The 23745-nt window shown below is 41.6% G+C and overlaps 1 long non-coding RNA gene across 5 annotated transcripts; it reads right to left on the reverse strand.

Annotated features, from left to right (window-relative positions):
- Positions 1-13500: 13500 nt before the first annotated feature.
- LOC142518767 (uncharacterized) lies at positions 13501-15612 on the reverse strand. 5 transcript variants are annotated; one of them, XR_012813648.1, is made up of 3 exons: positions 15094-15360; positions 14518-14971; positions 13501-13830 (listed from the first exon to the last, which is right to left on the reverse strand). It is a non-coding gene; the product is annotated as an uncharacterized LOC142518767 (long non-coding RNA). The 5 variants fall into 5 exon arrangements; XR_012813643.1 differs by lacking the exon at positions 13501-13830 and having other exon boundaries at positions 14581-14754; positions 14893-14971; positions 15094-15359; XR_012813645.1 differs by lacking the exon at positions 13501-13830 and having other exon boundaries at positions 14581-14754; positions 14893-15003; positions 15094-15359.
- Between the last annotated feature and the right edge of the window lie 8133 nt (positions 15613-23745).

Genomic DNA, 23745 nt, shown 5'->3' on the forward strand with positions numbered 1-23745 from the left:
AAACATGATCATGTACTGAAAAATAAATGATAATATGACTTGATTGAGGTTTGAAAGAAATCTAGACATGCCTGGTTTCGTTTCGAAAGAAAACGAAAAGAAGAGACGAGACGGCGCGGAGGAGACGGAGCGGCTTGCTTCTCTACCTTTCTTGGCTCTCGATTTTTCTCCCTTTCTCCCTAGCTGCTATCCACGTTTTTTCTACTGAAAAGGGGTCTTATTTTCGGTGGAAGTGGAGGGGGGAGTGATGGTTATGAAGGTGAGGAGAAGGGTGCACAAAAATAGGATCATATCAAGACCAAGTCCACTCCCCTTTTGAATTTGAATTTTGAATTGATATCAAATGAGTTGGTGGATGCTTCTAGGAGGTGGTGGCCGAAATTTAGCTTGATTCTAGACTAGGATATGTCCATTTATTTAATTAAATTGTGCTCCCAAAAATCCTAGAATTATCCTACTAATTACGTGCAAAGAATTGGTCAAAGTTGGTGAGTTGGAAAATGAATCTTCTAGCACTAAGGGTGGCCGAAAAATGCATGATAAAATAAAGGGAAATGTTGATTATCTAGTCAACTAATAATCCTTGAAAGCCTTACTAATCCTTTAAATAATTTAGTGAGCTAACCCCTTAATTTAATAACTTAAATGAGTTCATTTCTTAATCACCTCAAATAATTAAATTAAATCTTCAAACCTTCCTTTCTAACTTAAATGAACTTAGTTACTAGCTAAATTAACTTCTGGAAATATTTCTCAAATCTTAAATTCTATCTCAAAACTCCAACTCCGGTCCGGCCTCACTGAAAATACTGAAATGCTAAAAAATCAAACTGCTGAACTGAAATAATAAATAATTAACTTCAAACAAATGCATTTAAAATAATCATGCAATGAAGTCAATTAAATTTAAAAATCTAGAATTATGCATGGCTTATACGTCTACTGATTTACGGGTTCTACAATCCTCCCCCCCTTAAATAAATTTCGTCCTCGAAATTAGAACTCACCGAATAACTCGGGGTATCGACTTCTCATCTCCGGCTCAGACTCCCACGTAGCTTCCTCCTCTGAATGGTTGAGCCATTTGACTTTGACTCGCTTAACCAACTTGTTCCGAAGTTTCTTCTCCTGTCTGTCTAAGATCTGCACGGGTCTCTCCTCATAAGATAAGTTCGGAGTAAGCTGCAACGGCTCGAAGTTCAGCACATGCGAAGGATTTGCCATATACTTCCTCAGCATGGAGACGTGAAAGACATTGTGTACTCCGGCCAGATTTGGCGGAAGAGCCACACGATACGCTAGCGTCCCAACTCTGTCGAGGATCTCAAACGGTCCAATGAATCTCGGACTGAGCTTCCCTTTCTTGCCAAATCTCATGACACCCTTCATAGGTGCCACTTTCACGAAGACATGATCGCCCACTGCAAACTCTAACTCTCTCCTCCGCTGATCGGCATAACTCTTCTGTCGGCTCTGAGCAGTCCTCATCCTATCACGGATCCTGACTACTACATCTGCTGCCTGCTGAACAATCTCTGGACCCAACTCTGCTCTCTCTCCTACTTCATCCCAATGAACAGGAGATCTACACTTGCGACCATACAGCGCTTCATACGGAGCCATACCTATGGACGACTGGAAACTGTTGTTATAGGTGAACTCTACCAATGGTAAGTTCGACTCCCAACTCCCAGAGAAATCAATGACGCAAGCACGGAGAAGATCCTCTAAGATCTGAATAACTCGCTCCGACTGTCCATCTGTCTGCGGATGGAAAGCTGTGCTAAACAGCAACTTCGTACCCAAAGTCGAATGCAAACTCTTCCAAAACGAGGAAGTGAATCTGGGATCTCTGTCGGATACGATAGAAACTGGAATACCGTGGAGTCGGACTATCTCTCGGATATACAGCTCTGCGTACTGAACCATGGTGAAAGTCGTCTTAATAGGCAAGAAGTGCGCTGATTTGGTAAGACGATCTACAATCACCCAAATAGCATTCGATCCTCTGGCTGACCTCGGCAATCCGGTCACAAAGTCCATGGTAATGTTCTCCCACTTCCACTCGGGAATAGGAAGAGGCTTGAGCAAACCTGCTGGTCTCTGATGCTCGGCCTTCACTAACTGGCAAGTCAGGCACTCGGATACAAAACGCCTGATGTCCTTCTTCATTCCTGGCCACCAATACAATAGCTGCAGATCTTTGTACATCTTCGTACTCCCAGGGTGAATAGAGTACGGGGACGTATGGGCCTCTGATAAGATGTCTGCTCGGATAGAATCACTGCTAGGAACCCATATCCTATCTCGGTATCTCACAATACCGTCGCTGACTGAATACAAAACACTGCCCTTAGCTTCATCTCTCTTCTTCCACTGTGCCAACTGCTCATCTGCTGCCTGACCGCTGCGAATACGGTCAATAAGAGAGGACTGGATAGTCAAGGTAGATAAACGAGGAACTCTACCTCGAGGGTAAGTCTCAAGATCAAACCTCTGCATCTCAATCTGAAGAGGTTTCTGCATCGTCAAATGAGCCATCACTGCGACTTTCCTGCTCAAAGCATCCGCAACTACATTAGCTTTACCCGGGTGGTAGCTAATGTCACAATCGTAGTCTTTCACAAGCTCCAACCAACGTCTCTGACGCATGTTCAGCTCCTTCTGCGTAAAGAAATACTTGAGGCTCTTATGGTCGGTAAAGATCTGGCACTTCTCTCCATACAGATAGTGCCTCCAAATCTTCAAAGCAAAAACTACGGCCGCTAACTCCAGATCATGGGTGGGGTAGTTCTTCTCGTGAATTTTCAGCTGTCGAGAAGCATACGCTATCACTCTCCCATGCTGCATCAAAACTGCACCTAAACCAAGCTTCGAAGCATCAGTATAAAGGACAAACTCGCCAGATCCTGACGGTACAGCCAAAACGGGTGCTGAGATAAGAGCTTGCTTCAAAGTATCGAAACTCTTCTGACACTCCTCGCTCCACACAAACTTCACATTTTTCTTTGTCAGTGCTGTGAGTGGAACGGCAATAGAGGAAAATCCTTGGATGAATTTCCTGTAATATCCTGCTAGCCCAAGAAAACTGCGGATCTCTGATGCATTCTGAGGCACAACCCAATCTCTGACTGCTACAACTTTCGCCGGGTCTACCTCAATGCCACTGCTAGAAACAATGTGGCCCAAGAACGCCACCTTCTCTAACCAGAATTTGCACTTACTGAACTTTGCGAATAGTTTATGTTTCTGCAATGTCTGCAACACTGTGGTCAGATGCCTGCTGTGCTCCTCCCGACTCTTGGAGTAGACGAGAATGTCATCTATGAACACTATCACAAACTGGTCGAGGTACGGCTGAAATACGCGATTCATGAGATCCATGAAGATCGCTGGCGCATTCGTCAGACCGAACGGCATCACTAGGAACTCGTAGTGGCCATAACGAGTCCTGAAAGCTGTCTTCGAGACATCAGCATCTCTCACCCTCAACTGGTGATAACCGGAACGCAGATCTATCTTGGAGAAAATCGAAGCTCCCTGCAACTGGTCAAACAGATCCTCAATCCTCGGCAGTGGGTATTTATTCTTCACTGTAACCCTGTTCAACTCCCGGTAGTCAATGCAAAGCCTCATCGAGCCATCCTTCTTTTTAACGAATAAGACTGGCGCGCCCCATGGAGAAAAGCTCGGGCGAATGAACTCCTTGTCGAGAAGTTCCTGGATCTGCTTCTTAAGCTCTGCCATCTCTGTCGGTGCTAGACGGTACGGTGCTTTGGATATCGGAGCCGTACCTGGCATAAGCTCAATGGAAAACTCCACCTCTCTCTCGGGTGGCATACCAGAGACGTCTTCGGGAAAAACGTCTAAGAAATCTCTGACAATCGGAACATCTGAGGCTGACTGGCTGGGTTCCTCGGGGACAGATAAAAAGGTTTCTAGAAATGCCCGACACCCTCTATGCATGAGCTTCCTAGCCTGAACATAAGGAATAATGCGCGGTAAAGGAAAGTACCTGTCCGGCTCAAATAAGAACTGCTCCATTCCAGGCGGTCGGACAAGAACGGATCTCCGCTGGAAGTCTATCAACACTCTGTTCCTCAATAGCCAGTCCATCCCTAGGATGATGTCAAATTCCGGCATCGGTAGCACAATCAGATCCGCATAAACAAGATTACCGTGCAGCTCAAGGTCTATATCTCGGATAACATTGGTGGCTGCCATCTCCTCGCCCGACGGCAACACTACTGAAAAGGCTGTATCTAGCCCAATGGTCTGGATCTTGAGAAAGTTTGCAAAGATCTCCGAAATAAACGAGTGAGTGGCCCCTGAATCTATCAAGGCCTTGGTAGCGGAACCAGATATAAAAATTCTCCCTGTCAACAACATCGTCTCCGGGTTGGTTTCCGCGGCATGGAGAGCAAAAACTCTGCCTTGGGTAGGCAGATTCCTCTGAGGACACTGCAGCAACATGTGGTCTGGACTGCCACACTTAAAACACTTTCCTGAGCCAGCCATACATGCTCCAGGATGGCGACGTGAGCACCTGGGACAGACTGGGTGCTCCTGAGTCCTCGGGGCTGGGCGTCCCCGCTGCTGCTGCTGCTGCTGCTGCTGGCCTCTGTTCCTGGGCGGTCCATGAAAAGGCCTCTTATTCTGCTGCTGATGCTGATGAGGAGGAGGGCGGTGCGGTGCCTGGACTGGGCGCTTGCCCTGGCGATCCCTCTCGATATCCCGCAGATCCTGCTCTGCGGCTAAGGCCTTGGAGACGGCAACCTCATAAGTAGTAGGGTCAGATACCCTAACATCCCGGCGCAAGATCGGCCGTAAACCCACCAGGAAGTGCATCAGCTTGGCTTTGGCATCATTCGCTATCAGGGGCACAAAGTGACAGCCCCTCTCGAACTTACGGATAAACTCCGTAACCGACATATCCCCCTGTCTCAGGCTCATGAACTCGGTGGTCAGCCTGGTGCGAACCTCCTCAGCAAAATACTTGGAGTAGAAAACCTCCGTAAAGCGGGTCCAAGAAAGTGTAGCCAATGTCAGGGCTACCGAAGCTCCTTCCCACCATAAGCGGGCGTCTCCATTGAACAGGTAGGTGGCACATCGGACTCGATCTGCATCTCCCAGCTCCATAAAATCGAAGATAACCTCGAGGGATTTGATCCATCCCTCGGCAACCATGGGGTCAGATGCCCCAGAGAATTCCTTCGGGCGCATCTTCATGAATCGCTCATACACTGCCTCGGGCCCTGTCGGCCTGGCTGCGGCTGCGGCTACGGCTGCGGCATTGCCCCCCGCAAACTGTGCGAAGAACTGTGCCATCCCAGCTAACATCTGGGCACTCATGTCCGGTGGGGGCGGTGGAGGAGGTGGTAGGTCTCCCTCCGGTCTATGCTCCTCTCTGTCCTCTCGGCGAGGCTCCACCTCTCTGTTGCGCTCTAAAATGCGTCTAGGGGGCATACTGTTCCAACATAACCCATACGTAACTAACATGCATAATTCCATACTTTATTTTAAATGAACTCTGAAATACTGAAAATCTGGAAGCATGCTGACAAAATAATTCATTCTATAACTGAAATGCTGAACAAAATGCTGAACTGAAAAAAAACTTACAGACCAAAGGCGTGGCTTCGTGAGCTTCTCGCGGTCAGTAGTAGTGAAACCCTATACAGAACCACCGCTCTGATACCAACTGTGAAGGCCCTAAAACTCCTTTCTTGAAAATTTGCGGAAAATTAAAAATTTTCTTTTTAAAAGAACTTAAATGGCCTCATTAATAAAATCACTGGTGGATCAAGTTCAATATTTCAAAATAATTGCAGCGGAAGAAAATAAAGTTTGCCAAAAATCACAATTTAAAAATATCCAACAACTGATAAAATTGTTTGCGGAAAAACATAACAACTGCTGCACTGAGGTCCTCGGGTGCCACTACTGCCGACCCAAGCTGGCTCACTGGTCCCCACCCTCGGCCCTGGCCTCATCAGTACCTACAACAATCAAGTCTAGTGAGCCTAAAGACTCAGCATGCATAAATCACAGGTAACGAGTAAAAATCTGAATTTAAAATATGCATGTGATAAAATATCCTGTCCTGAGGCATACTGAAGATAATCTGTACTGAGCAATTATAATACGTGCATAACTGAACTGGAAAATCACTGTAAAAATATTTGCTCCTTGGAGCCTGTACTGAAATATCTGGTAAAATTTTCTGTTGAGATTATGTTTTACGCCTGTGGCCACTGCACTAAGCTGAACTGATCGGTAACTGGCTACCGGGGAGGCTGAAACTGAACTGAGCTGGCCGGTCACTGGCGACCGGGTGGTACCATACTGAACTGATCGGTCACTGGCGACCGTATAAAATAACACTCCCACATAGTGAATGAACCACAAGCCATATCGCATAAATCTCAAAAATAATCATTTTCTATTTAATGCACGTAAAATAATTAACTGGCATAATGAAAATTCCTGTAATTTTACCAACTGGATTGGATTGGATTGTTCCCAGGCTCGCCGCAACCTAACTGTGCCATGAAAAATATGCAATAGCTTAAACTTAACCAACTATGCAATTTACGTTCAAAAGATGCGACTATGACGCCTAATGACTTCGCATTTAATCATGACTCCGAGCCAACCTGAACCGACACTGAACCGACATATAGTCATGATTAAAATACGCTGAAAAATCATAAAATAATGTTCCTAAAATGATAGGGTCGAAATCTAGGTGGAATGGAGGCCAAAACAGGAAACGCTCTTTCGAGAGTCAATTTGGCACATTGCACCGTAAATTCTCGTACGACCTCAAAAATGATCCAAATGACGAACGGTCAAAAACATGACCTTCCCAACTCAATGAGGCACTGTCCAGTCCAAGGCCATGGGCTAAAAGCCAACCAAGAACTCAAACGACGCTTCTGAACAGCAGCATACTTGCTGTCAAAAAATACAGCAGCTGCGCACTACAAGACTTGCATTGGTTTCGAGACTATCGGCCATTAGGGGCGTGAACCACCGGTCAGAGACTCTTACCAACATCCCAAGGAATGATTTGAACCATGGCTAAGGGCCCTAGGCCAGCCACAATCCGCATCACACCAAATCTTAACCGAAGGGTCCAACCGAGAGCAACGTGCATGCGTGTGTAGTGTTTATGCTATGATCGATGTCTTGCGTCGTTCCAGTGGCCATTTGATTGACCATGGCACGATCTAGACATCTAGGAGCATGATATGAACCGTGGCTAAGGGCCATAGGCCAACCAAGATCCACACCAAGCCACAAAAGAAACGAACCATATGCTGAAAAATGGAAGGGCCGAATGGGGAAAGGGGCTGTTCTTGTTGATTATTTAAAAACCGATGAGCCATGGACCAAGCCACCAAAAGGGCGACTTATTCACGTCTTAGACATGCTAGGGAAGTGATCCAACCATGGCTAAAGGCCCTTGGGGCAGCCAAGATCAGATCCACAACCCTTGACACAAAACTGAAATTTCGAATCACATTTCTGCACTTACGGGGAACTTGCTGTCATTTCGGTTTTCCAGCAAGTATGGGGCTGGTTTGAATGGACCAACATGGTCCTAATGCATCCTACTACATGTATACAAGTTGCCTTGGGAGCCTGGAGTCGATCCAATACCTGAAACCATCAAAACTCAGAAAAACGTGAAGCTTGTCATGAAAGGGCCGAAATTCTGCATGTGTGTTCCAAAAATATTTTGACATGTATCTCGGTTTTTGCTTGCTAAAACATGATCATGTACTGAAAAATAAATGATAATATGACTTGATTGAGGTTTGAAAGAAATCTAGACATGCCTGGTTTCGTTTCGAAAGAAAACGAAAAGAAGAGACGAGACGGCGCGGAGGAGACGGAGTGGCTTGCTTCTCTACCTTTCTTGGCTCTCGATTTTTCTCCCTTTCTCCCTAGCTGCTATCCACGTTTTTTCTACTGAAAAGGGGTCTTATTTTCGGTGGAAGTGGAGGGGGGAGTGATGGTTATGAAGGTGAGGAGAAGGGTGCACAAAAATAGGATCATATCAAGACCAAGTCCACTCCCCTTTTGAATTTGAATTTTGAATTGATATCAAATGAGTTGGTGGATGCTTCTAGGAGGTGGTGGCCGAAATTTAGCTTGATTCTAGACTAGGATATGTCCATTTATTTAATTAAATTGTGCTCCCAAAAATCCTAGAATTATCCTACTAATTACGTGCAAAGAATTGGTCAAAGTTGGTGAGTTGGAAAATGAATCTTCTAGCACTAAGGGTGGCCGAAAAATGCATGATAAAATAAAGAGAAATGTTGATTATCTAGTCAACTAATAATCCTTGAAAGCCTTACTAATCCTTTAAATAATTTAGTGAGCTAACCCCTTAATTTAATAACTTAAATGAGTTCATTTCTTAATCACCTCAAATAATTAAATTAAATCTTCAAACCTTCCTTTCTAACTTAAATGAACTTAGTTACTAGCTAAATTAACTTCTGGAAATATTTCTCAAATCTTAAATTCTATCTCAAAACTCCAACTTCGGTCCGGCCTCACTGAAAATACTGAAATGCTAAAAAAATCAAACTGCTGAACTGAAATAATAAATAATTAACTTCAAACAAATGCATTTAAAATAATCATGCAATGAAGTCAATTAAATTTAAAAATCTAGAATTATGCATGGCTTATACGTCTACTGATTTACGGGTTCTACAGTTTTCAAACAAACAGTTTAAAATTAATCCAACGTAAACATCAACTTAAAATAATCCAACGTATTAAAATTGAGTTTGAATAATAAAAGGTTCATAAACTAAATCATGAGGTCCTCGGGTTTACTACTGATGTCCCAAGATCGCTCACTGGTCTCCGCCCGCAGTCTTGACCTCATCAATACCTACAACAATCAAGTCTAGTGAGTCTAAAGACTCAACATGTATATATCGTGTATAACAAGTAAATATATATAATAAAATCCCATGCAACGTAAAAATATGGTATCGTAAAGCGTACGGTGAAAATCGTATCATGAATAATTATAACTACGTGCATATCTGAAAATCATATGTAAAAGCTTTGCTCAATAGAGCTCTGACATGTCATATCATAATTTTCTGGTAGAGATAATGTTTCTAAGCAAGTGGCCCATAACATAACGTAAGCGCCTGATCAGACTAAACCACAGTATACTGGGCGGTAGAGATCAATCACAGCCCTTGGACTGGATGTCCGTACCCATACAAAATCATAAACCGGTCGTAAGTCACCGGGCGGAGAGGTCCTCGGTTGCGCCTACCGATTTCCAAACCCATAAGCATAAGGTGGCTACAAGACATATAGCATATATCTCAAAAATAAACATTTTATATTTTTATGCACGTAATATAATTATAACCTTATTTTTACCGGATGAGTTGGATCGTTCCCAGGCTTGCTGCGACTTACTACTAATATGTGACACATGCAATAAATCTTAACTTGACAAAATTTTAAAAATAGAACAAAAACGAGACGATTCGGACCAACAACTTGATTTTTAACCATGGCTTCGTGCCAACCCGAACCAACATTAAACCGACGTTTAACCATGATTAAAAATACCCCAAACATACTGAAAAATATGCATACTAACTGTAAAACACGAAAATAGGTGAAAGGAATCCAAAAACATAAAACACTCTTTCGAGAGTCATTTTGGCACCTTTCACCGTAAATTCTCGTACGACCTCTAAACTCGACCGAATCACGAACGGCCAAAAACATGACTTTCCTAACTCATTGAGGTACTCTCCAGTCCAAGGCCATGGGCTAAAAGCTAGCCAAGAACTCAAACCAACCTCATGAACCGAATAGCAAGTTGCTGTCAAATTACAGCAGGAGCAGCTTGTGTATTTGAGGGGAAATTCTGAAATTTAATGACCAAGGGCTTGAACCACCACCCAAAGACTCCTACCAACATCCTAAGGCATGGCGTCGACCATGACTAAGGGCTAGAAGCCAACCACAAAACAACCACACCCCAAAACCGAAACACACTCACACAGGAAATGGAAAGACCGAAATATGCACTTGTGTTGTTGTTTAAAAATTTTGAGGGAACCATGAACCAAACCTTGAAAGGACACCTTGGTCACGTCCTAGACATGGTAAGTGAGGGTTGTAACCATGGCTACAGTCCCTAGGATAGCCAAGATTAGAACACACACCTTAACCACCCAAATGACCAAAACCGTGACTCATTATTGCACCTAAGGGAAAGTTGCTGTCATTCTTTCGTTCTTGAGTGTATGGACTGAAACACATGAACCAAAAAACCCCTAACATACTGTAAATCATGCCTATAATCAGCCTTGGGAGCCTGGAACCGAAACAACTCCTGAAATCACAAGAAACATCTCAAACAAAAACATAAGCCAATTCCGAGAACCTGTGCAGATTTTTCGAAAATGTTGCTGCCATAATTTTGTTTTGCCTCATGAATCTTTAACATATAATGTTTAAAAATATTTATAGGACTTGATTGAAGAGCAAAGAAACAACATATACATGCCTGGAAGTTGTTTTGAATAAAACAAATCAAAACGACAATACGATGCGACGGAATCGGAGTTGGCTTTTCCTTCTTGTTTCTGCTGTTGTTCTCTCGAATTCAGCAGATTGTTCTTTCTGATATTTCGAATGTAGGGGTGTAGTTGATGTTAGGGATGAAGGTGTATGATATAGGAGGTGTTAAAGGGGTGTAGAGTTACAAGTGCAAGAAGTTGAATGGGATTGAATTGATTCCCCTTCACCCCTTGCTGCCGAAGGATTCTTCATTATTTTCCTTATTATTGCTGCTATTCTTACACGACTATGGCAGCTGGTTTCTCTTGATATTTTCGAGCATATAGGTGTAGGATATGTAGGTGATGAAGATGAATGTTATAAGTAGTGTTAAATGGGTCATAACATGCATTAAGGTGGGAGGTTACAACTCAAGAAGTGGAATGGTTTGAAATGTTTTCTTATTCCTTGCTAGCCTATTCTTTTCCCTCATTTTTGTTGCATATACACGTTGGTATGCTAGGTAGTAAGATGAGGATGAATGTGGTGTGCTATAATATTTGAATTTCCATTACTTTGTGAATTAAGAGGGTAAATGAATACACCATTAAGTGTAATTAGGAGTGGTTTAAATGGGGTGTTACTAACCTTTGAATTATTTTAAATGTTGGACTCAAAATTATTATTGCTAATTTGCATGGTATTTTATTGTTTAAATCTTGTATTTTAATTGCTTAAAGTTTAGCACTCTCATTATATATTTTAGTGAATTTACACATTAAATTTGGGTTAGATTATTGCATGGCATTCATGACCTCAAATTTAAATATTCAAATGCTATGATTAATTTCTTGACTATATTATACCTAGATTAATTTATCCCCACTTGTTTACATATTTTAATTTAAGCTTTAATTAAATATTAACCTAAAGTACTTATTTAATAACTTAGCTCTAATTAATTAATAAATCCTAAAACATTCTTTTTCTTTAAATTAAATTATTCCTTGACTTAATTTAAATTTAGGAATATTTTTCTTATTATTAATATTATATTTAATCTCCAAACTCCGGTCCGACCTCGCGTATTTATCCTGAAAAGATAAAACTAAACATCTATTTTTTTTTAAATAAATAATCATGACTCAATAAATTTAAAAGAATGAATTTAAACTCTCATGCATAAAAATCATTTTAATTTAAATAACAGTAATTATGCATGTCTTATACGTAGTCTGATTTTCGGGACGTTACATGATCATTTTCAGATTATTTTTTGTTAAAAATTTAACCTGATTGATTTTACTTAAGTTTCCAAAATTCATATTAATTAGAATATATCTCCAAATATTACGAAAGTTGGCCAACAAGTCAGAAATATCACCAGGAATGTTCGACCACCGGAAAATCGCCGATCCGGCGGCGTGAGTGGCCTTCCGGCGGCCACGCGCGGCCGGTTTTTTCCAGCATATGTAACTTTTTATGATCTTGAATTCTTACGTTGAAAGTATTTTCAAATTCCTACCCGATCAATACCAGAATTAAATATCGTCGTATGGTTAACTAAGGTACTCCGGCATTCCGAAAATGTTAGTTCCGGAAATATTTTGGGACGACGGGCGGTATGTACCTCATCTGTGCAACAAGAGGTACAACTTTTATGTTCAAGCCGACTTCTAGTTTGGTGTTTAGCTATAAGAAAAATGAGCGAAAAGTACCAAGCTTGAATACGAGATACCGTTGCCGTTTTGCGGAATATCTTTGTTTGATTTTCTAGTTTTTGAGCGATCCTTTTACGTCACCTTCAGTGCTATATTGCTTTACTATATGAGGTGAATAGTTGGTGATTTATTGGGATTTTTCGGAAATGATATAGCTTTTTTCTTCTATTTTTTTTCTACCTCTTTTTCCCTTGCCTCCTCCTTCCCTTTCTGTCTCTTTCTTTCTTCGGCTTTTGTTTCTCGGTTGATTTGGAAAAGTGTCCAGTTATATATATAGCGAAAATTTCATGCTTATCCTTATTATTTATTATTTTAATTTTTATTTATTTATTAAATAGAAAAAATGTTATGTTTATCCATACTTAATATTATTATATTCGTGTATCTAATTATTAAACCTGTGTATTGAACCTAATTATAAATTATCTTATATTGAACGTAATAATTATTGTACTTAATTACTTAACATATATGTTGAGTTTAATTATAATATTTTATTATATTTTGAGTATTTGGTTTTGGAATGGGATCCTCATAGTGCTTGATGAATTTTTAAGTGTATTGTGATGTATTTTAATGTATTTCTAGATACTTTGGACAAATAAAATTTGTACCGAAAAATAATGTGATAAAATTTAAGAAGTGAAAATAGTAAAATTTATACTAATAAAAATGCATTTATGCACATTTGTTTTTAGGGTGTCACATATTTAATATAAATATTTTTCTTGATCATCCCCAGTCTACATTACACGTTCGTGCGCGAAATGCAACTTAAAACTCTAATGCATGAAGCTCTAAATAAAACATGAAATGACATACATATTCATGCAATAAAATAATTAAAAACATATTTTGTAAAATCCTAGAGTGCAAGCTGTAACGTCTACTGTTTAAAATGCGGGAGAAATTTTTTTTTATAAAGCTCACATTTTGAAAATAAACATTAAATAATTTGCATGCATGCAACCCTACTAAGGAAAAATGTCATTTAAAAATTGTGAGGCCAATTTACTCTAATGACAATTAATGATCAAACAATAATGATTTGACTTAAAATTGCAGCGGAAAAAAGATTTAAAATACTTTAAAACGGACCTCAGGCCCTAGAAAAATTTCGGCATGACCTCCCTGTAAATAGGACATCCCGAAAAAACTCAAGCAACAATTTATATCAAAATATACTCCCACTAGAGTCATTAAAACAAAACCGAAATTAAACAACCTATAGCCGCACTGGCCAGGACTAAACAGAAATTAAAACTTACCAAATACTCACCAAATCATAAACATCACAGAGTCGACTCAGAACATCACAAAACAACCAAATACTACTACAGATACACGGGGCATCTCTCCGGAAAATAAACTACAATACAAGACTGAAACAAATCCAAGACATACATATAGACTAACTGGGAGACTCCACTGAACAGAACCAAGCAATCCAACCTCAATCCCGAGCTCCACTGGCGGAACCTCGGCCTGATGCTGCAAAACGACTCGGGAGATCTACCATGGTGCCCAATAGCAACCACAGTAGCCCCTCCAGTAAACAACTGAGGTTAGGATTCTGGTATGAAACAGTCCAACAATAACAACAATAACATAAATCATGCATAATCATATAATGAAATGTGATATGCAATGCATGAAAGGCTCAACGAATAACCGGGATAACAGGAGCCAACAAATGGTACGATAACAACTGGAATAATGCTTGAGCAACAACACAGAGGAGCTACATCGTCATGCAGCTAAACCGCCCTGCCAAGTATGCGAGGTATGCCAAGCTGTGCTGAAATAACATCCTTGACTCGGCCTCCATACAGCTGATACGATATAACAGGATGACACAACATAACGAACTAGATGACACAACCCCAGCGCTCACCTCAAAAGGCTGCATTAACCACGGGATTGTTCAATCACATCTACGGTCTCGTGTGTATAGGCCTATCAGCCACCCAATGATCCCGAGATAAACAACAGTGCCAGATAACAACGGATATCAACAATGGCTAACAAGAACGATAGGGCTCAATATGAATGTCGTAACTGTATGCCCGATGCTAAATGCCAATAATATGTCATAATAATAAACATAGATCACAACGAAGTCGTTTAACAATTTACAACAGTCAACAAATCATAAACACGATCCATGTAACACAGAATGACAATTAAACATAATTTATGTTTTACCGTCGTATATTACCGAGCTGTAACATACCTATACCACGAAAATGATCTTCAAGAATAATCAACTGAACTCTCTTAGCCTAAAATAATAAAATAAGCCGAATAATTCCACAACTCATCATTATTTACATTCCAACCATTATCAACTCGATAATCCTTAGATTAATTCCAATGATAACAACCATACTATAACATCTTTATAACACCACAATTCGACATAATTAATAGGCTCGCCAAAATATACCTCGAAGATTTCCAATGACCGAACCTACAATAATTATCCAATAAATATGTCAAAAAACGCTATTCGAACGACGAAAACAATTTAAATCGAAATGGGTAAAAATCCAAATTTCGGCAGCCTACTATCACGCTTAGAAGCTGAAATTTCGGACCAGGAACTCACAAGTTCGAAGTTTATTCTAGTCGCTAGCGATCTCGAGGCGATAACCCACCGAAAACTCGTCGGAGTTACTGTTCACGAGCTAAAAAAATTCAGAAAACGAGCTGAAAATAGCTGGAAACTTCAGAAATCAGGGGAATAACCAATTAACATACTAAGCTTCAAATCCTTACCAAAACTCAAGAAACTAAACCAAGATCTCACCTCAAAATGAACACAAGTTCACATAGAACCGAGCTCGCATAAAAGCCTAGAACCATCGTCGTTCTTCCTTGATTCAGAACAGGAATAGGGCGCATGAGCTAGAGGAAGAGGTTGATGAGCTCTCCGCCTCGTTCTCTGGTGGTTGGACGGCGTACGATGGTCGAGAAATTGAAAGAAGGAGGAAGAACGTGAAAATGGAAATAGGGGAAAGGAAAGTTACGGGATTGGGGATTGGGTTTCTCATTCTTCCTTTCTCTCTCTCATATGATAAATTGTGTGTATGTATATGTATATTTAGTTACTAAAAAAAATTGGTAACACATGCCCAATAATCCCGGTTTGCATATATTTTGTTCTCGTGTGTTATTTAAACTTTATATGTATTTTATATCGTTAAATTCTCCGATATTCTAAAATACATATTTTTAACACACTTCTTGAATTTATTTGGCATAAATAATTATTTTAATTTACAACTCAATAATTACTTTAATTATGCCAAATTACCGGATAATTAATTACAGGGCCTTACAAAAATAATCGTAAACATTTGACAATTAAAAGACATAGTACAATTTAAAATGATCGATCTCAAACGAAACAAGAACAATTAAAAATGCTAATAACCATCAGTAAATCAACAACAATGTAAAAATATCAATGTCATCTCATCTCTCTTAAAATCATGATGTGCGGAAAAGTGTGGTCCTCGGTTTGTACTCACATTCAGGACAGCCTACTCAAAATTCGGCACCTCCAGTCCCCTCAATATCATGATCACCTGCATCACACACGCCTAGTAAGTCTAAAGACTCAACACACCTCTACTGAAATAACGAATACATATACATAACAAGCAGCAGTGAAAAATATCGTAATCAACATAAATTTCATGTCTGCAGTAAAAACGTATGCATAATCATGACCTGTCAAAGCATGTTAATAATCATAGCACATATCATCATAAAAACATATACCTGTTCATTTTTCTTAATTTGAATTCCGTTCGTCAGCTGTGACTTTCGTATTATCATGTCATTCGATGGATCCATCTACGTGTAACCGAGGTACCCGGCGAAGAGGCATCAGCGACGACATTACCCATCCACAGAGTCCCAACCTTTCGTGTCATCATTTCATCGTGTTAGTCACAACCAACTATCATCCTTCAAAAACGTATCATCATATTCACCACTTAAATAAAAGCATGCATATACATAGCCCCGACTCAACCCTTCTTAGACAACCCTAGGACATCCCTGAAGCTACTGAACCAACGCAAATAGTCACATGCACGCTGGAGATCCCAGCTTCTCGCTAGACCTCCCATGATGCTCGACCATGACCCCTCTTCATTAGAGCTCCCTCGCGCGGCCCTAGAGTCAAGTCCAGCAGTGTTCAAACTCTTCCAGATCGTGACTCAGACTCATCAGAGACCAGTCCATGGCCAGGAGATGCCCTCACCCCGTCGGCTTCACATTTGGTCCAAGCCCCAACCCAAAACGAGGCACCAATCGCTCAACCTCTCGGCTCTTGAATCAATTCACGCATTACTCCACCAAGCTGCGATCCCCTCTTATGAACCTCTTGACACTCGACATACATAGCACCTTAAGGCCCTAGATCGGCAGCCCCTCGCAACCACATCAAGTAAATCGTGAGAACCGAATGAGAAGTGAAATAAAATGCTTGAAACTAATACCGAGACACACACATGCATACACCGAGAATTTCACATGCTATCACACAAATTTTGCACATAATATCAGCATGCATGATGCACAAGAGAAGAACATGCGTGCCTTGATGATATATACGCAAGAGGATCAAAGAATGAGCGTCGAGAGATTTCCAGATGAATTTATATTTGAAGAAAGAGCTATGGCCGAAGCCTTGCAGCTGAGGAAGACACTGAAAACGAGAGCAAACTTCTGAATGAAGGGGTTGTCGGCTGGTGGGGAGGAGTGTTTAGGTTAAATAATAATGTAGGTGCTAGGTTAAGGTTAAATAAAATGGTTAATTGGCCCTAGTTTAAAATTAAAGGGTAGGAAATGGATTGAGAGTCCATTAAGCTTAAAAGTAGGCCCATTAAGTCTAAACACAATCCCGAAAATATTTCGTCTTGGTGAGTTTTTGAAAATAATACCCGAACCCTCAAAAAGTCCATCGATTCAAAAAAATTTGCTTATTTCTGAAAAATATACCCTGACGAGTAAAAATACCCAACAAAGCTCATTTCTTGAAAATATATTTAAAACATCCTATGCTAATTAATAAAAATTAATCATGTAATAAAAATAATTTTCTTGATAATTCCCCGGTCTCCATTCTCGTTCGAGCGCGAAATGCAACTTAAAAATCTTTAATGCATGAACCTTTAAAATTTAATGAAATAAATTCTATCATGCAAGAATTATGCACAAAATGCATAAAAATAATTAAATCCATAATTTAAATAAAATCATAGATTGCATGCATTCAGGTTACGTGAATTAAATTCCTGGACCTTACAACTCTCCCCCCTTAAATAAAATTTCGTCCTCGAAATTTAGAACGTACCGAATAACTCCGGGTAGCGGCTCCTCATCTCGGTCTCGGTTTACCAAGTAGCCTCCTCCTTGGCATGATTCAACCACTTGAACTTGGCCATCTGGATCACCTTGTTCCGGAGCCTCTTCTCTGGCCTATCCAATATCTGTGTGGGTTTCTCCTCAAATGATAGGTGCGGTGTCAGCTGAAGTGGCTCATAGTTAAGTACATGCGAAGGGTTCGACATGTACTTCCGCAGCATGGAGACGTGGAACACATTATGCCCTACCGCAAAATTTTGCGGTAAAGCAACTCTGTATGCGAGCATCCCAACTCTCTCTAGGATCTCAAATGATCCGATGAATCTAGGGCTGAGCTTGCCCTTCTTCCCGAACCTCATCACACCCTTCATCGGTGCAACTTTCACGAAAACATGATCCCCTACTGTGAACTCAAGATCTCGCCGCCTCTGATCAGCATAACTCTTCTGACGGCTCTGTGCAGTCTTCATCTTGGCCACTAAATCTGTTGTCTGTCTGACAATATCCAGACCCAACTTTGCTCGCTCTCCTACCTCGTCCCAATAAACTGGAGACCTACAGTTCCTCTCGTAAAGTGCCTCGTACGGAGCCATACCTATCGATTCCTGATAACTGTTGTTGTATGTGAACTCCATAAGAGGTAACTTCGGCTCCCAGCTGCCCTGGAAGTCGATCATGCATGCTCGGAGTAGGTCCTCCAGAATCTGAATCATCCTCTCTGACTGACCGTCTGTCTGAGGATGAAAAGCAGTACTGAACAATAGCTTCGTACCCAACGCCTGATGGAGACTCTTCCAGAATGTAGACGTGAACCTCAGATCCCTGTCTGACATGATGGACACTGGAATCCCGTGCAGTCTGACTATCTCCATGATGTACAACTCTGCGTACTGAGTCATGGTGAATGTCTTCTTGATCGGTAAGAAATGAGCTGATTTCGTGAGCCGATCAACAATCACCCAGATGACATTGAGTCTTCCAGTAGTCCTTGGAAGCCCAGTCACAAAATCCATAGCAATGTTCTCCCATTTCCACTCGGGAATAGGGAGTGGTCTAAGCTTCCCTGCAGGCTTCTGATGCTTTGCTTTGACCTGCTGACAAGTCAAACACTCGGAGACGAAACACAGAATATCTCGCTTCATGCCTGGCCACCAATAAAGAGTCTGTAGATCCTTATACAACTTCGTACTCCCTGGATGGATGGAGTACAGGTGCTGTGGGCCTCGCTCAAGATATCTGCTCGGAGGGAATCATTGTCAGGAACCCATAGACGGTCCCTATATCTAACTACGTCGTCCACAATTGTATAAATTCTCTGGCCTTTATCCTCGTCCCTCTGTCTCCACTTCTGTAACTGCTAATCAGAAGTCTGCCCTGCTCGAATTCTGTCTCTCAGTGTCAGCTGTACTGTTAGAGTAGCAAGATTCGGGGCCTCGCCCCTGGCATAATATGCAAGCTCAAATCTCTGAATCTCAGACTGTAGCGGTCTATGCACTGACAAATGAGCAATCAATGCGTGCTTCCTGCTCAGAGCGTCCACAACCACATTAGCCTTACCCGGATGGTAGCTAATGTCACAATCATAGTCCTTCACCAGCTCAAGCCACCACCTCTGTCGCATATTCAGCTCTTTCTGTGTGAAGAAGTACTTTAGGCTCTTATGATCTGTAAAAATTATGCACTTCTCCCCATACAGATAGTGTCTCCAGATCTTCAGGGCAAATACCACTGCTGCTAGCTCGAGATCATGAGTCAGATAATTCTTCTCATAGGCCTTCAGCTGTCTGGACGCGTAGGCTATCACTCTGTCCTGCTGCATCAGAACTGTGCCCAACCCAAGCTTCGATGCATCTGTATAGACCACAAACTCTCCCTGCCATGATGGCATAGCTAGTACTGGTGCAGTGGTCAACACTAGCTTCAGTCTGTCAAAACTCTCCTGACACTCATGTCCTTAGATAAACTTGGCATTTTTCTCCATCAAGGCGGTCATGGGCACCGCAATAGAAGAGAAGCCCTAGATGAACTTCCTATAATAGCCTGCCAATCCCAAGAAACTACGGACCTCTGTCACGCTCTTAGAAACTGACCAATCTCTGACTGCCTCCAATTTGATGGGGTCAACTTCCATACCATCCTGAGATACAATGTGGCCCAAGAATGCAACCCTTTCAAGCCAGAACTCACACTTGCAGAACTTGGCATTCAGTTGTCTGTCCTCAGGCGCTGACTGTGCTCCTACCTGCTCTTCGAGTAGATCAGGATATCGTAAATGAAAACTATGACAAATTGATCCAAGTATGGCTGAAACACGTGATTCATGAGATCCATGAAGATCGCTGGAGCGTTTGTCAGTCTGAATGGCATCACCATAAACTCATAGTGCCCGTAACGCGTCCGGAAGGCTGTTTTATACACATCTGACTCCCTCACTTTCAGCTGATGGTAACCGGATCGAAGATCTATCTTTGAGAACACTCATGCTCCCTGCAGCTAATCAAACAAATCCCCGATCCTTGGAAATTAATACTTATTCTTGACTGTGACCCTGTTCAGCTCTCTGTAATCAATGCACAGTCGCATGCTGCCATCCTTCTTCTTAACAAAAAGAACTGGTGCGAACCAAGGAGAAAAACTAGGCCGAATGAATCCATTATCTGGCAAATCCTGTATCTGATCTTTCATTTCTTTCATCTCGGTAGGTGCTAGATGGTAGGGTGCCTTAGAGATCAGCACTGTCCCTGGCGTGAGCTCAATAAAGAAGTCCACCTCTCTGTCTGGTGGAATGCCTGAAACATATTAAGGGAAAACACTAGAGAACTCCCTGACCACATCAACGTCCTCTAGCCTCTGATTGGCTGGCTCACACACTGATACGATACTTGCTAGGAATGCCTGGCAACATCTCTTCATAAGCTTCCTCGCGCACAAGCAGGAAATGACTTGAGACATCTGCTGATGTCTGGCTGCCTCGAAAACAAATGGCTACCCATTGGACGGTCTGACAGACACTGATCTCTGTCAAAATCTATGATTTCTCCATGAGAAGATAGCCAGTCCATACCCAAGATGATGTCAAACTCCGGTAGTAGTAGCACTATCAAATCTGCGTGCACCACATACTTCTGTAACCGAAGCTCCAATCTCTTCACTATCTGAGAGATGAACATCTGATCCCCGGATGGGATCGACAATCTGAATCCATCGCCACGGTATGATTTCTAGTCGCTTTACGAAAGATTTGGACATAAACGAATGTGTATCCCCTAAATCTAGCAATGCATGCGTAGCTACACCTGAACTATATATCCTACCTGCGACAGAACATACCATCAAATCTAATCGTGTTGAAACTTAAAAATTTTCGTACTGGAAATTACCCCAAAATCCTAAAAATTTACTGAATTAACCCTATGCATTCCTCGAAAATTTCGAAGTTAATCCCAAAATATCTTGAAATTTGCGTTTTAGCCCCTAAAGTTTTGAAAATTACACTTTGGCCCATCAAAAATTTTGAATTTAGCCTTTAAAATTCTCAATTCATGTAATTAAATCCTTAAATCCAACTAGTTAGAGCATGCATCCTAATTCTTCTATGTTTTTAATCTCCTAACTAAATTCTCATAATCATCAAATCATCCAATGCAATCAAAGCGGTAAACATAAAAACTCAAATGTAAAGGTTATCGGTGATCAAAGTAGAGTCTGGCTCCGCCTCAGCCTCCTCGGCATGCATCACATATGCGCTGCCGGTAGTGGAACCCTTGTTATGAGAGCAATCTGCCGCCTTGTGCCCCTCCTGTTTGCATACGAAGCATCTGTAGGTGCCCCACATGCATTTGACCATAGTGATATTTGTTGCACTGCTTGCATGGCGGTCATCCCTCCGGCCTTGGAGCCCCTGGTGCCTAAGGTGGTCGCTGCTTTCCTGGCCCTCTATACTGTCCCTGGAGCTTCTGCTGCCCCTGCTGTTTTGGTGGCCCCGTATACTGCTTTTTCTGAGGCTGTGAACTGGACTGGGGCTGATGCCGCTTCCGCTACATCTCGAAGTCTATGTCCTGCAGAGCCTGCTTCGCCTGGAAAGCGCAGGCGGTGTCCTCGTCATAACCCGCCTGCCTCAGCAGCATAACATCCCGACGAAGGGTGGGTCTCAGTCCGTCCATGAAATTCCTCAGCTTCTGGGCGGCATCCCTGGCGATAATGGGCATGAAGTGGCAGCTCCTATCAAATTTCCTGATAAAATCTGCCACAGAAAAGTCCCCCTGGCAGAGACTCATAAACTCCCACGTCAGGCGGCCCCTGACATCATCTGGGAAGAACTTGCCATAAAAAATCTCCTTGAACCTGTCCCAAGTGAGAGTAGCCAAGTTGACGGCATGGGCGGCTCCCTCCCACCATAGGGACGCATCATCCCTCAGCATATAAATGATGCACCTGACCCGATCGCCATCTCTCGTATGTAAGTAGTCAAAGTGCAGCTCTAGCGATCTAACCCATCCCTCTGCCAAGAAAGGTTCAGTGGTACCCCCAAACTCCTTCAGGCCGAGCCGTCTAAACTGCTCATAGATATTGGTCTGTGGTCGGGGCACCTGCTGGGCCCGCTGGGCCTACTCCATCAGTTTAGCTATCCCCTCTAATACTCGGGTAGTTGGGTCTCTTGGTTGTGGTGGTGGAGGTCCTCTGCCACCTTCAGGAATCTCATCCTGTCTCTCGGTACTGAGGGCACGTCTGGGAGGCATATATGAAATCAGTACAATTTATAAACGTAACCCATCATGCAATTAATCTCGTTTTTAAAATAGTAAATCCTTAAATCATAAAAGCAGTTAAACCTGTATAGTAAACCCTCGTAAAGCATAAATCATTTAAACATGCAGGTGATAACAGTAAATCATTCAAAACATTAAAACATAAAAGCTTACAGACTTGAGGTTTGAAGACTGAGCTGCAGAAACTGACGGTGGCACAACCCTAAACATGACCCTTGTTCTGATACCAACTGTAACGTCTACTATTTAAAATGCTGAAGTATTTTTTTTATAAAGCTCACATTTTGAAAATAAACACTTAAATAATTTGCATGCATGCAATCCTACTAAAGAAAAATGACATTTAAAAATAATCGTAAACATTTAACAATTAAAAGACATACTACAATTTAAAATGATCGATCTCAAGCGAAAAAATAATAATTAAAAATGATAATAACCATCAGTAAATCAACAACAGTGTAAAAATATCAATTTCCTCTCATCTCTCCTAAAATCATGATGTGCGGAAAAGTGTGGTCCTCGGGTCGGGTGCACATCTAGGCCTGCCTACTCAAAGTTTGGCACCTCCAGTCCCCTCAATATCATGATCAACTAGATCACATACGCCTAGTGAGTCTAAAGACACACCTGTACTGGAATAACGAATACATATACATAACAAGCAGCAGTGAAAAATATCGTAATCAACATACATTTCATGTCTGCAGTAAAATCGTATGCATAATCGTGACCTGTCAAAGCATGTTAATAATCATAGCACATATTATCATAAAAATCTATACGTGTTCATTTTTCTTAATTTGAATTCCGTTCGTCAGCTGTGACTTTCGTATTATCATGTCATTCGATGGATCCATCTACGTGTAACCGAGGTACCCGACGGCGGAGGCATCAGCGATGGCATTACCCGTCCACCGAGTCCCAACCTTTCGTGTCATCGTGTCAGTCACAACCAACTCCTATCCTTCAAAAAAGTGTCATCATATTCACCACTTAAATAAAAGTATGCATGTACATAGTTTTTCCGTCAAACCAAGCATGCAACGTATTTATCGTGTTTACATAAAAATCATATACATGAGGCTTAAACATTTAAAAACCTGATAAAATGTGCTCAGGGCGCTGCCAGGGCTAAAACTCACCTCGGGGAAAAAAATGACTATTTTGCTCCTGGAAATCCAAAATGACCATTTTACACCCGGACTTCAAAATTTCGACCCGAATCTTACCAACTCCTTAAAACATCCCAAAACCTGTTAAAAATATTTCTTAGACATAAACTTGAGCCCATAATCAAACTAAACCGATCC

This window comes from Primulina tabacum, chromosome 1 (assembly GCF_025594145.1).
Source record: "Primulina tabacum isolate GXHZ01 chromosome 1, ASM2559414v2, whole genome shotgun sequence".
NCBI lineage: Eukaryota > Viridiplantae > Streptophyta > Magnoliopsida > Lamiales > Gesneriaceae > Primulina > Primulina tabacum.